Here is a 13,845-nt window from a genome sequence, read left to right on the forward strand (position 1 = left end):
CCCTCCCTGCAGGAAGGAGGCTCCCCTGGTGGAGGTGAGGGCTGAGGGCACAGCAGGGAGGGCTCATTCCACCTGGAGAGGTGAGTGTGGGGGTGCAGTTGTAGGGACAGGTTGAGGCAAGTGCAGCTGAGGAGCCCAGCTGTTACTATACCCCCTTCTCTTGGACCCATCTGCACTGTCATGACACTTTGCCATCAGTAAGTACATCAAGGGGTCACTTTTGGTATTCACAACATTTTCTTGTTCTCCTTAACTACAAGCTCAGAGAAATGGGTAAGTAGATGTTTTTCTGTTCAGATGAGCATGAAAAGTTTCCCCAAAGTAGAATCATGCTCTGGAGTCAGAGACACTGGGGACCCGTGGATGCCAAGATGGCTGTTTCCTTTCTCTGCTCTTCCTCTTCAAAGACTGGTGAAAAGGACAGTTTTGTGAGGAGGTTATAAAAAGTGAGTGATGGCCTTTTTTGGGGGGGGGGGGAATGTGATGAAGATCTGTTGATTTTTTCCAGCAGGAAAGGTAGGAAAGGATAGTCTTACAGAGTGATGTAATTGACTTTCAAACGCGGTCAGAGGTGTAGCTGAGAGGTGATGCTGGTAGTTGTGTGTCCTGGCGGGCTTTGCCCCCAGGGGGAATTTGCACCTGGTAACTACTGGGCAGAGGCCAGGATGCCGCAGACCATCCTGCAAGGCACAGGACAGCCCCCAGCGCAGCCCAAGCTGCGAAGCCCTGCCCTGTGGAACGAGAGCCTTTAACTTAATCTTCTCTTTCTTCCTAGGATATTCAATGCTCTTTTACTTGGAAGGATCTGAGTTAGAATAAGAAGTAAAGAGAACAGAAAGACAATGACCTTTTAGGATTTTAGTGTCTATTACATTTAAACCCCATAGCGTGGGATTGTCCTCTGAAAGGAACATGGGGAGGCTTAGAGCCTCGGCTTCTGTTCATTGCAAATACTGAGCAGCTTAACAGATTCATTTTCTATTGTGATTTCTGCAACTTGCTCTTTAAAAGGAGCAAATTGTTCCTTTTCTTTCTTGTTTTAGACACAAATTTCTGGGGTGTTTTAAAGAATAATTTATTTTCTAAAATCATTGATAATACAGGACCGACTTTGATTTCTGACCTACCTTTCAGGCCTTCTGTACTCCCTAAGTAGGAGACTAAGGTTTTCATTCCTCTGGAAAACAACCGTACATTTTACAGCGATATGCTTAAAATGCATTTTTTTTGGATCGTTTTAGTCTGTAGTGGTTGGTGATTGACGTTCTTTAGACCCAGCTAGAAGGGCTCTGAAAAAATTGACAGACTTAGTAGCTAATTAGAACTCTGCTTCAAAAGGCTCATGATTAATTCATGCTCAAGGAAGGCAGCATCCGTCATGTCATCCTGTCCTGCTGCTCGGACGGGGGGTGGGGTCTTCCCAAGCAGCCTGGGGTGTCGCTTCCTAAGTACCTAGTAAGGGCATCTGCTCTGTCTCACCATCAGAAAACCTTCCTGACCTGTCTCATAAGTCTGAATCCAGGATTCCTGAGTACTGCGTATTAAGTTCTCTCCCTGGTCCTTAACTGGTGAGGACTTTGGTTGTTATCTGCTTTCTCTGATTTCATTCCCCTCCAAAGAAAATGTCTGTGATGTTAAAATGTAGTTTTATTATAACACAGCAATGCAAAAGGAAAGTTCCTTTCTGTGGGATGTCATTTTATTTGAAGGAAGCTGTCAGAAATCTCTTGGCTTAATTTTGCTTAAATACATACTATGATAGTCAGTAGGGTTTCTTGCTCTGTCTTTTAAATCCTTTGATGGTGATGAAAAGGCTTTTCAAGTGGACTGAAATCCTGTTTAGGGCAGCAAATGTGCATGATAAGAAGCATGTTTCAGCATCAAGACATTAATCCTGGCCACACACACAAGAATGTTATCTACTGTGGTGTGCATCTGGGAAAAAATCCTGGAGGACAAGTGAAGGGGTCAGTGATAAGGGAAGATGGAGCAATTTGAAGGTTCCAGGTTTAACCAGGTGTACAGGCATCACATGCTATCAGACACAAAAATGCCTGTGCAGTGTCCTTGCCACAGTTGCTCAACCTGACTCAGCTCGTAAGGAGACATGAGAACCATTCATGGTGTAGCACGTAGCTTGAGGACGGCTGACCCAGGTTCTGCTTAAAGAGACCATATTAGGAAAAACAAGAAAGGGTCAGAGGATTACTGCAGGCTTCAGAAGACCAGGGAATACAATAACGATACCTGACCCATGAATGGTTCCTGGGTCGGGAAGAAGAACCACTTGGTACACGTATTTGGGGACTGTGTGGGAGCTGAGGTCATGGAATCTGTCTGTCTTTACAGGTGGGATCACAGTTCTGTGTTTACGTCCTTATTCTAGGAGAACCATGCTCATGTGTCAGGGGTAAAGCCGTGTTTTCCAAGATTTTTTCTCTTACAACACACTTGAACCCATACCGCACACTTAAATGATGTTGATCCAAATAAAGAGTTAAAACTAAAGAATATACTTACTGAGCTCTGAACCTCCTTTGAAAATAATTTAATTAATGATCTTTAAAAATGTTCTTGGCATAGCTAAGATCCTCTCCTGGCACACTGCTTGAAAATCACTGGGGTAAAGTGTCATAGTATATGCAAATTGGTACAAAAATCATAATGTACAAATGCATATATATTCCTTATCCTTTCTTACTGTACTGGTATAGAAAAAGTATGCCTATGTGTGTATATATGTGTATGCATATGTTATCTCTGACTCTTTCTCTGTCTCTCTCTCCCCGTCCCTCCGTCCACTTGCAGAGAGGGAGAGAGAAAGCAAAGCAATGTGGGAAACATGTAAACCATCAGGAAACCTAAGTGAAGGAGTGTACTTGTATTCATTTTTTGTTCTTTCAACTATTTTGTAAGTTTGACTCTGTTCAAAATAAAAAGTTTTGGGGGAAAATCCTACGCCTGAACTATTATTTTGCTTCACCTGTTTGAGGAGATGTTTAGGAAATGTTTTTGTCCTCTTTGTTTTGTGTTTTTGGTCTTGTTCAGAACCAGTTCCTAAGAGGCACCTGTTACGTGCTGTCCTTTGCTGAATCAAGGGTGGTTATTCTCATTGCAATGTACGTCAGAGTCTGGTGCCACTTGTGCTGGGCCAGGGTTGGACTGTGTGGGGTGCACTTGGCTACCCTTCATCACTATGAAGGTCAAGATGATGAATCTGTCTTTCTTGGTTTCATGATGCAGTCATGTATCCCTTGACAACAAGGATATGTTCTGAGATATCCCATAGTAGGCAATTTTGTCATTATGTGGACAGTGTAGGGAGTATGTAGATAAACACAGGCGATTCAGCTGGCTATGCACCTGGACTGTGCGATGTAGCTTATTGCTACTAATCTACACACGCATGAAACATGTTTCTGTACTGAATACTGCAGACAATTAGAATACAATGGTAAATATTGGTGTATCTAAACATAGGTGATGTTGAGCAGAAATATGGTATTATAATCTTACGGGGCCACCATCGTCCACGTGGTCCATCAGTAACTGACATGATGATGTGAAGCACGACTGTGTTTCTGAAAGAACTGTGGGGCCTGCCATCTCGCTTTTCTGTGGCAGTCTGCATGCAGTATATTCTTGCAAAGTGGCACGTTCAGAACTCTGGTAATTTGAATGCCCCCTTCCCCTCCTTCCCAACTCCATCTACTTTCTTTTCCTTGAGACAGAGTTCACAAGGTAGTATAATCACTACTTGGTACAATCGTGGGGGTTGTCTCAGGCTTTCCAGCAGCAGTGATATGGTTCACACTTCCCATTCTGAGTTTGTCTCTGCATGGTTTGCTGAAGCAGGGTTAGCTCAGGTGCTGTGGCTGTGTGGACTCTTGAAGTAGACCAAGAGCAACAAAGCCCGTCTTGTTCTTACTTCAGACAGACCCTTGTAACAAAAGGCAGATTAGTGAGAGAAGAACAAACATGTTTGTTACAGCGCACACCTTGTTTATTCACTGGAGATACACAGGGGAAAGTGAGTAAATTTCAAAGAAGTGGTTTTAAGTTGAGGCTTAAATACCATCATACAGAAACAGAGAAAGAAGGGTGTGGGGAAAACTATTATGGTGAGCTTCCCAGGAAAAGTATGGTAAACCAGGGTAAGGTTTGTCATGCAGATTCAGCTGGGTGCCTTCAGCCCTCCTTCTCTTCCTGGTACCTTGTGAGAGATGACACCCTGACACAGGGAGATTTCCTTCATAGATGCACATTTCTTTTACAAAAGAGTGACATCTGCTTTGTTTTCAGGGCTTCTCTGGATCTGCAGTTTCTCAAAATGATTCGATTTATACCAAAGAGGTATATTTTGGGGTGGCATTGTTGTGCCCAGGTCTCGAAATTCCCCCACAAAGACCACCAGGGAGCCAAGTCTGATGCAAAAGCAAAAGGGCCATTTATTGCAAGTTTGAAATTGGGCTCCCGGGGACTCCATTGCAACAGATCCGAGCCAGGAGCCCTGAGCTCTAGAGCAGGGGGTTTTTATGGTCCCGCACAGCTTGAAACAAAGGGGGCGCTTCTGGATTGGTTAGGTGGGGGGGTCCCTGATTTGTGGGCAGTTGTCTCATGATTTCTGGGAATTGCCTGGGCTTGCCTGGGCTTGTCTGGAAAGTAAACTTACTGAGTGAAATGGCGGTGGGGGGGGACGAAACTTAACTTTTAAGATGGCGCTGGTCTGGTTCTTTCAGCATGTACTGGTCTTTCACGCTTTCTGGTCATAGATTCTCCAAATCACTGCCCCTGCTATCTCCTAGTCTCCCTAACAGCAAACAAATGCATGAATTACTAGGAAGAATTATTTTTAGATTCAAAGATCTTTAATGTAAAAGATGCAATGCTCTCTTACATTTGCTTCTTAGCTGTTTCTTGACAGTGTACTTATCTATCTGTACCTTGGACACCTTGGGCTAAGCCTTTGTCATCTGTTAGGTATCCAAAATTCTGGCTTCCTCGTGGTCTGTCTGCACCCAGCAAGGTCTTTCTTCTATCCTCATCTTTGAAGATGCCCTCTCAAAAGCCCAGCCTAATCCTGCCACTGGCCCTGTTGGAACACTTCAGTTGCTTTCTCTTGGGAGGAAGCTGGACTTTCAGAATCAGGACTAGGTCACCCTGTGTTGTCAGTAGCCTCCTACCTGTGTCCTACCCCCAGGCCTCCTGTCGTCTGCCTGCCATTTGCTTGCCTTCTCCCCATCAGGCACCTTGTCTTAAACTCTACCCTACTGGCCGGCTCCATTCCCCTGGTGCCACCTCACCAGTCAACTCCCTTTGCAGTGGACATCCTTCCTCTCTTTCACTAGTAACGTCCACTCCGTGCCTCAGGCACTCTTGTCCCATGCAGTTTCATACTGTTAGGCTATATTTGTCCAGTACTAATTATTTGAATAATTTCTGCCTTTGCAAACACAATGCAAACTCTATGAGGGCAAGACTACACAGTCTTACAGTAGACTATGATATCCTTACAATACACAGAATACCTTAGTATTAGGTAAGTAAACAATTGCCAAATACATGAATGAAAAGAATATGGTTCCAATGCCATATTAATACAATGTTGGTATTAAATGATATTCTTTGGATTTCAACCACAAGGAAGGAAACTTTTCTGATATATAATTTATACCAGTATAACAAATGATCTTTAACCCTTTCTGGGATTTCACAGACTTTCTCATTGTCTGTTGATGGTATCAACTGAATAAATGGCAAGGTTTGTATATTTCAAAAGAGAAAGGTTTGCAGCCTGTAGGCGGCCATTCTGGGAAGAATAGCCTCTGGCTAAAAGCCGTAAACATATACTTGCAGGGAATGGTGTAGGGAACAAAAATGTATGCCAAGCAGGGTGGCTGAATGTGCACATTTAACAAGCTATAGGAGGAGTCATGGAGATTTATGAAAGGAGAAGCATGCCTTGTGCAGCTGAGCTTCCTGCCCCTTCCTGGAGTTCATGTTCAGAAAATGGCAGGGTTGGTCAGGCACAGTGACTCATTCCTAGAATTCTAACACTCTGGGAGGCCAAGGGGGAGGACCCCTTGAGCTCAGGAGTTCCAGACCAGCCCGAGCAAGAGCAAAACCCCATCTCTACTAAAAATAGAAAAAATTAGCCAGGTATTGTGGCAGGTGTCTGTAGTCCCTGTTACTCAGGAGGCTGAGGCAGGAAGATCAATTACGCACAGGAGTTTGAGATTGCTGTGAACCAGGCTGCGGCCATGGCACTCTAGCCTGGGCAGTAGAGTAAGACTCTGTCTCAAAGAAAGGAAGGGAGGGAGGGAGGGAGGAAGAAAAGAAGGGGAAGGGAAGAGAAGGGAAGGGAAAAGCAATGTTAGCATGGGTGGAATTTTCAGCCTTCTGATGTCAAAAGGTGAAGCTGAGGACAAGAAAACCCTTACTGTGCGCAGCCTCATGGACAGATCAGAAGCACTGCAGGGTGGGTGGTGTCTTATCAGGGAATCATGCTGGTCATTTGTAATGCCAAAACCACAAAAAAGAAGGAGAGGATCATGAGATTGTTTCTATTTATCCCTTAGGGAAGAAAGCCTGGTGGCTGTTAGCTAGGGAGGAGTTATAATGAGGCGTGTCTGACCTTCTGCCCTATCATGACTGGAAACTCAGTTTAAGATTTCTCTGTTGTCGGGGCGCCTGTGGCTCAGTGGGTGGGGCGCCAGCCCCATATGCCAAGGGTGGCGGGTTCAAGCCCGGCCCTGGCCAAAACTGCAACCAAAAAATAGCCGGGCGTTGTGGCGGGCGCCTGTAGTCCCAGCTACTCGGGAGGCTGAGGCAAGAGAATCGCTTAAGCCCAGGAGTTGGAGGTTGCTGTGAGCTGTGTGAGGCCACGGCACTCTACCGAGGGCCATAAAGTGAGACTCTGTCTCTACAAAAAAAAAAAAAAAAAAGATTTCTCTGTTGTCCCCTTGGCCAAGAGGAGGTTCATCAGTCAGTGGGAGGGTTACAATTTTATTTTACTTCGCAAGTGTATATCCTCCAATTTGCTGACACCAGATACGTATTAAAGGTGGCACCCTAGCTCAGTGAGTAGGGCACCGGCCACATACACCGAGGCTGGCAGGTTCGAACCCAGTCTGGGACAGCTAAAGCAACAATGACAACTGCAACAACAACAACAACAAAATAGCTAGGTGTTGTGGCGGGTACCTGTAGTCACAGCTACTTGGGAGGCTGAGACAACAGAATCTCTTAAGCCCAAAGAGTTTGAAGTTGCTGTGAGCTGTGACACTACGGCACTCTACCCAGGGTGACAAAGTAAGACTCTGTCTCAATAAAAAAAAAATAAATAAATAAATAAAAAACACCTATTAAAGATTATTTCCATTAAACCTACCTGAGATTTCATGAGCGAGCAAAAGCATCTGCTCCCTGTCAGCAGCAAGCATTTTTGTTTCTTTGTTTTCTTTTTCTTACAACATTTTAAAGTAAGGTCAGTGGAGTTCCTGCCACAGCCCAGTGCATGTGGTTCAGCACGGTGGCTGACAATTATTTAAGAAGGGTAGCAGCTCCTTAGCTCCTAGTGCATGTGAGCGATTTCGTTTATGATTTTTTTCCGTCTGAAGTACATATTAAATCCTCCATCTTAAGAGTGACTTCTTAGGAAAGTTCTGTGGAAATTCTTCATGTGAGGAGTAAGCCTGCAATATAGTTTTCAAGTACAAAATATGATATTATAGGAAGTAAGTCAAGATGTGACCTATTTATAATACAAGTTCAAATTCGTCATCATGTTTCAATATAAAATGTTAGAAGATGGAAACACAATGTCTGAAAGGAGGTTGATTTTACGTTTTAGGGGCATAGCCTTCTGGTTTTGGAATAATCAGTTGATAACAAGTGGCATAGTATTTCTGTTAGCCTACCCTACCTTTTAACTCTACTTTTACTAAAATCATCTCCAAATTTGATAACATACGGGAAATTTACCATTTGAAAGAATGTTTTCATACTTCCTTGTTTTTATAACTTAGAACTTAAGTTCTCTCTTCAAATTCTACATTTTTATGGCTATTGTAGTCTGTCAGCAATTTTTTTTTTTTTTTCAGTTTTTGGCCAGGGCTGGGTTTGAACCCGCCACCTCCCATATGTGGGTCTGGCATCCTATTCCTTTGAGCCACAGGCACCACCCATCTGTCAGCATTTTTGCAGTTTATTTCCTGAGCCTGAGGGGATTTGCTGTGAGCTTACCTGGGTAACATTTCACACCAGGTGAATGGAAAGCCAGTTGATTTTAGTCATCTGTCAAGTTTATTTATTTCAAAATTCTAATATTTAGGGTGGGGGGGTTGATTAAGTGCATAGGTAATGTATATTTCCAATAATTAATCAGTTGTCATTTCCTTGCTTACTTACTAAGTTCTTTTTAACATAAGCATCAGACCAGTTATTCTGAGATCAAAATTTTGACTCCAGAATAAATTCAGTTTTAAAAGACATTTCTCTTTGCTGGGATAGGAAATTGCCTAATAACATCCTTAGCTTTGGAGACATTACCATACAAATGTAAAAGATAAGTGTGTGAGGCACATTTAATAACACTGAGCATCATAATGATAACTAAAAGTAATTTTGATTTCCTATCTAGCAGTCACACATTTGAAGTACTAGAGAACTTTGTGAACCTCATTTTTTTTAATAATAGTTTTCTGTGGTTGATTTCAAATATATTTTTGGTCCTCATCTATAAGAATTTCAAGAACCAGTTTAGTCTGCAATCTCTAGTTTTCTTCTTGGTTTTTTGAAAGTATTATTTAAGTAATGTTTGTATCATTCTTTTATAACATGGGGAAAGCCTCAAATGACTAGGATTTAATTCCCTTAAGAAAAATTTTCATCAGGCTTTCCAGAAATTTTGAAATTCTATACAGGAACTCTAGATGCTAAAAGTTCTGGTCATGTTGTAATGTCTATGACGTAAAAACATGCTTGGGTTTCCCTGCCTCCTACGTGTAATTAATAGCTCCGTATTCTCATTTCAAGAGTCAGAATGAGTGAAATGGGACCAAGGCATGCGCTGAAAGCCCTGCTGTGGGGTTCCTTCTTTTTCTTGCTGCTTTTGGACATTTGTTGGACTGGGAGTGAGAGGAGGCAAGATAGACTTCCCTTTATTTACTCAGTGGTGGAAAGGAGACACTAAGAAGGGAAATAGATGCCCCGATGACACCCAGGGCTGTCCTTCCTCTTCTGGGGATGGAGAGAACGGAAGCAGATGCCCCGATGCCACCCAGGGCTGACCTTCCTCTTCTGGGGGGTGGAGAGAACGGAAGCAGATGCCCCGATGCCACCCAGGGCTGTCCTTCCTCTTCTGGGGGGTGGAGAGAACGGAAGCAGATGCCCTGATGCCACCCAGGCTGTCCTTCCTCTTCTGGGGGGTGGAGAGAACGGAAGCAGATGCCCCGATGCCACCCAGGGCTGTCCTTCCTCTTCTGGGGGGTGGAGAGAATGGAAGCAGATGCCCCAATGCCACCCAGGGCTGACCTTCCTCTTCTGGGGGGTGGAGAGAACGGAAGCAGATGCCCCGATGCCACCCAGGGCTGATCTTCCTCTTCTGGGGGGTGGAGAGAATGGAAGCAGATGCCCCGATGACACCCAGGGCTGTCCTTCCTCTTCTGGGGGGTGGAGAGAACGGAAGCAGATGCCCCGATGCCACCCAGGGCTGTCCTTCCTCTTCTGGGGGGTGGAGAGAACGGAAGCAGATGCCCTGATGCCACCCAGGCTGTCCTTCCTCTTCTGGGGGGTGGAGAGAACGGAAGCAGATGCCCCGATGACACCCAGGGCTGACCTTCCTCTTCTGGGGATGGAGAGAACGGAAGCAGATGCCCCGATGACACCCAGGGCTGTCCTTCCTCTTCTGGGGGGTGGAGAGAACGGAAGCAGATGCCCTGATGCCACCCAGGCTGTCCTTCCTCTTCTGGGGGGTGGAGAGAACGGAAGCAGATGCCCCGATGCCACCCAGGGCTGACCTTCCTCTTCTGGGGGGTGGAGAGAACGGAAGCAGATGCCCCGATGCCACCCAGGGCTGTCCTTCCTCTTCTGGGGAGTGGAGAGAACGGAAGCAGATGCCCCGATGCCACCCAGGGCTGACCTTCCTCTTCTGGGGGGTGGAGAGAACGGAAGCAGATGCCCCGATGCCACCCAGGGCTGACCTTCCTCTTCTGGGGGGTGGAGAGAACGGAAGCAGATGCCCCGATGCCACCCAGGGCTGACCTTCCTCTTCTGGGGGGTGGAGAGAACGGAAGCAGATGCCTCGATGCCACCCAGGGCTGACCTTCCTCTTCTGGGGGGTGGAGTGCATTTTTAGTGGCATGCAGGGTAGCTGTGCCACATTAAGTGGAAATACTGTCTTCTTACTGTTTTTATTTGGAGATTAAAGAGATGCATATGAATGCCAAACTGAGGAGAACTGCATTTGAGATGGCTAATCTTCGTGTCAGCTTGCCTGGAGTAAGGGATCCCTAGAGAACTGGGTAACCACTGCTCCTGGACGTGTCTGTGAGGGGTGTGCAGAGGAGCTTGGCGTGCGGCTCAGAGGTGGAGTGGGGCAGACCCACTCTCAGCATGGCATCAGCCCATTGGCTGGGGAGCCAGATGGAATGAGAAGGGAAAGAGTGGATTTTGTCTCTCTCCCTGTGTCCTTTTCCCTCCCAAAGCTGGGACATCTTCTTCTCTTGCCCTGAACATCAGAACTCCAGTTTTTCTGCTGTTGGACTCTAGGAGAAAAACCGGCACCCCCCAGGTAGCCTTCAGCCTCAAAATGAGAATTAATGTCTTCAGAGAAAAGCCCTGAAGACAAGAAATTTGTGCTAATTCAATTCTCTGCAACAAGTATTATATTTATTAGGCATTTAACATGGACTGGTGCTTTAAAAATAAGGACTCAACAAATTTCTCTTAAAAGGGAACCTTATAATTTTTTTTTTTCTGATTATGTGACGAGGGCCAGCTGCAGAGTGATCAGAGCTCATCAAATTGAAGTTCTCTAAATTAGGAGTCTCTTCAAGCCAACTGTAAGCCCAGGCTCATTTTCTTTTTATTCCCATTAGTGCAAATTATCATCTTCGAGGAGGCTTATAAATTTGACTACGACAATGTCTTTCCCCATCATCAAGAATACAATATGATTAAATTGTATTTTCCAAACTCTTTTTTCCTGATTATAAAAATAAGTAGAACATTTACTAAATATGAGAATGTATTAAGCCTCATATAAAAACCACTGGTAATCCCACTGTCCCCAAACTCATTTTGAAAATGGTGAAAGACAAATGATGGGCAAAACGAAAACTATATAGACCATGAAAAATGGTCGGCCTTACCAGGAAATGAAGGAAAACTGCAATTAAAACACAAAGAAAACTCTGTTTCAACCTACTGATTTGGCCAATATTATGAGAGGATAACACTCTATCTCCGGAAACAGGTGAGAAAACCAAGAGGCCTGTGCCTGACCATCCACATGCAAACTGGACAGACTTTGGGAGCAAGTGTGACAGTGTCTTGCGAGGGCCTCCGTGTTTGGGAGCGAGTGTGACAGTGTCTTGCGAGGGCCTCCGTGTTTGGGAGTGAGTGTGACAGTGTCTGGAGAGGGCCTCCGTGTTTGGGAGCGAGTGTGACAGTGTCTTGCGAGAGCCTCTGTGTTTGGGAGCGACTGTGACAGTGTCCGGCAAGGGCCTCCGTGTTTTCCCACTTTTTTCTATGCAGTGTTTCTATTTCCAGGAATTTCTCTGCTACTGTGTTGAGAGACACACCGTGTCTTTTATTCTTTATAATCTTACCAGTATTGGTTAGAAAATTGTGAACTAGGAGACTTGAAGGAAAGATAAGTAAATAATGTACTAGAATATTATGCAGGCCATAGTTTGTCTTTTGCAGTTTTTAAAAATATTAGGATATTGATTACTTTTCCTGTTGATCTTTCTTTGCTCCTTCTCTCTCTCTCCTTCCTTCCTTGTCTCCCTCCCTCCTCCTTTCCCTCCTCCTTTCCTCCTTCTTTCTGTGCCTTCTTCCTTCCCTCCTTTCCTTCCATCCTTTCTCTCCCTCCCTCCCTCCTCCTCCTTTCCCTCCTTTTTCCCTCCTTCCTTCCTTCTTTCTGTGCCTTCTTCCTTCCCTCCTTTCCTTCCGTCCTTTCTCTCCCTCCCTCCTCCTTTCCCTCCTTTTTCCCTCCTTCCTTCCTTCCTTCTGTCCCTTCTTCCTTCCCTCCTTTCCTTCCGTCCTTTCTCTCCCTCCCTCCTTCCTTCTTTCTCTCTCTTCCTCTTTCCTGGCTTCTATCCTTCCATCTTTTTGCCCTTTTTTCTTCCTTCTGTTCCTTCCTTCCTCTCTCCCTTCCTCTGTCTCCCTGTGTTTCTTCCCTCCCTCCCTCCCTCCCTGCCTTCCTTCTTCATCAGTTATTTACATTCATTATTTCATTCCCCACTGTACGGTCAGGGAGAGTAGTGACAGACTGTGTGCATCTTCTTCGTGGCCCCCATGTAGCCCTCTGGGAGTCTGTTCCCAGTCACTGAGCTTCTGTTGCCTATTGTGCAGACACCGGTAAGCCTGGGCATGTGTGGTGCCTAAACCTCCGGGAAAGGTCAGAAGGAGTGCGCGAGCGAGACCATTCTCAGTACAACGGATGCTTGGTCAAGTGAACCATCACCTAGGCTAGCGCACTGATGCTCTTAAGAGATTTTTTTTTTTTTATTCTGGCTCAAGTACATTTAAGAAAAGGGTGGTTTTCCTGCCTAATAACCAACATCCTGGTTTCACAGCAGAGGACGGAAATAATAGGAATTTAATTAGAGCGATTATTATACAACATGCTTCACGGTTCCCCTGAGCTGGAAGTGACAACCCTACACTGTGGGATCTTCCTTTTGGGATCTTCTGTGGGAGAGTGTGACCGTAAGAAAATCAACTGGACATGAGGGCTCTGTTCCCACCCTGAGCAGCAGGTGCCTTGGGAGCGGAGACCTTCAGCCTGAGGAGTCAATAGTTAGCGCTCAGTGTAGTCATGGGCTGAGCTCAGAACCAGTGACTCTGGCTGGAGTCGTTTGACTGCATAAAACTCTGGATTGTATGTCTTTTTTTCCTCTGTATTTTTACTTGACTAGTCAGTCAGTTAACCAAAGCTTTATTGTTTGTGGCATATAACTGCCCCCCAACTCCGCCCTGGGCACTTGGGTGTCCAAAGAGTCCACGATTGGGCTTTGCTCCAGGTTTGTTTTTGTTCATCGCTTTGGGCACACAGGGGTCTGTTCAATATGGATTCATGCCCTTCGGCTCTAAAACGGTGTCCTGTTTTATTGCGTTGGTGATTCATCCCCCTGACAATTGCTCTGTGTCTTCCTCTGCAATATCTATTAGCTGAAGATTGGACCCCACATCATGATATCCCAGTTTTCATATCTTTTCTCTCCTGTTATCGATCATCTTGCCTTTTTGTTTGTGTTTCCTTTGAGATGTCCTCAAATTGATCTTCCCGGCGTTCTGCAGAATTATTTCGTTTATCAAATGCAGAGTTTCCGAAAGTTCTGTTTTGTTTTCTAAATGTGTTTGCTTACTGGTTGATCCAATGATCATTCTTTTCTTTCTTGTTTGTTTTTATTGGCAATTTGGTCTCTGTCCAAATACGTCATCTGACATTGCTGATAGGCAACAATTTTTGACCTACAAAAATGGCTATTTCAAGGGATTCATCCTACACTTTGATAAAAAGATGTCCCATTTATCAATAATTAAAGCCCTTCTTTTTCATAGAACTGTCTGATCCAAGGGCATTAAGAGGCCTGTGGCCCGTGTGAACAAACTACG

General features: G+C 45.0%; 1 protein-coding gene across 4 annotated transcripts in view; it reads left to right on the top strand.

The window, feature by feature from the left end:
- Positions 1-13,845, top strand: part of STS (steroid sulfatase) — a 173,651-nt gene that overhangs the window by 36,418 nt on the left and 123,388 nt on the right. The window lies entirely within an intron of this gene.

This window comes from Nycticebus coucang, chromosome X (assembly GCF_027406575.1).
Source record: "Nycticebus coucang isolate mNycCou1 chromosome X, mNycCou1.pri, whole genome shotgun sequence".
In the NCBI taxonomy this organism is placed as follows: domain Eukaryota; kingdom Metazoa; phylum Chordata; class Mammalia; order Primates; family Lorisidae; genus Nycticebus; species Nycticebus coucang.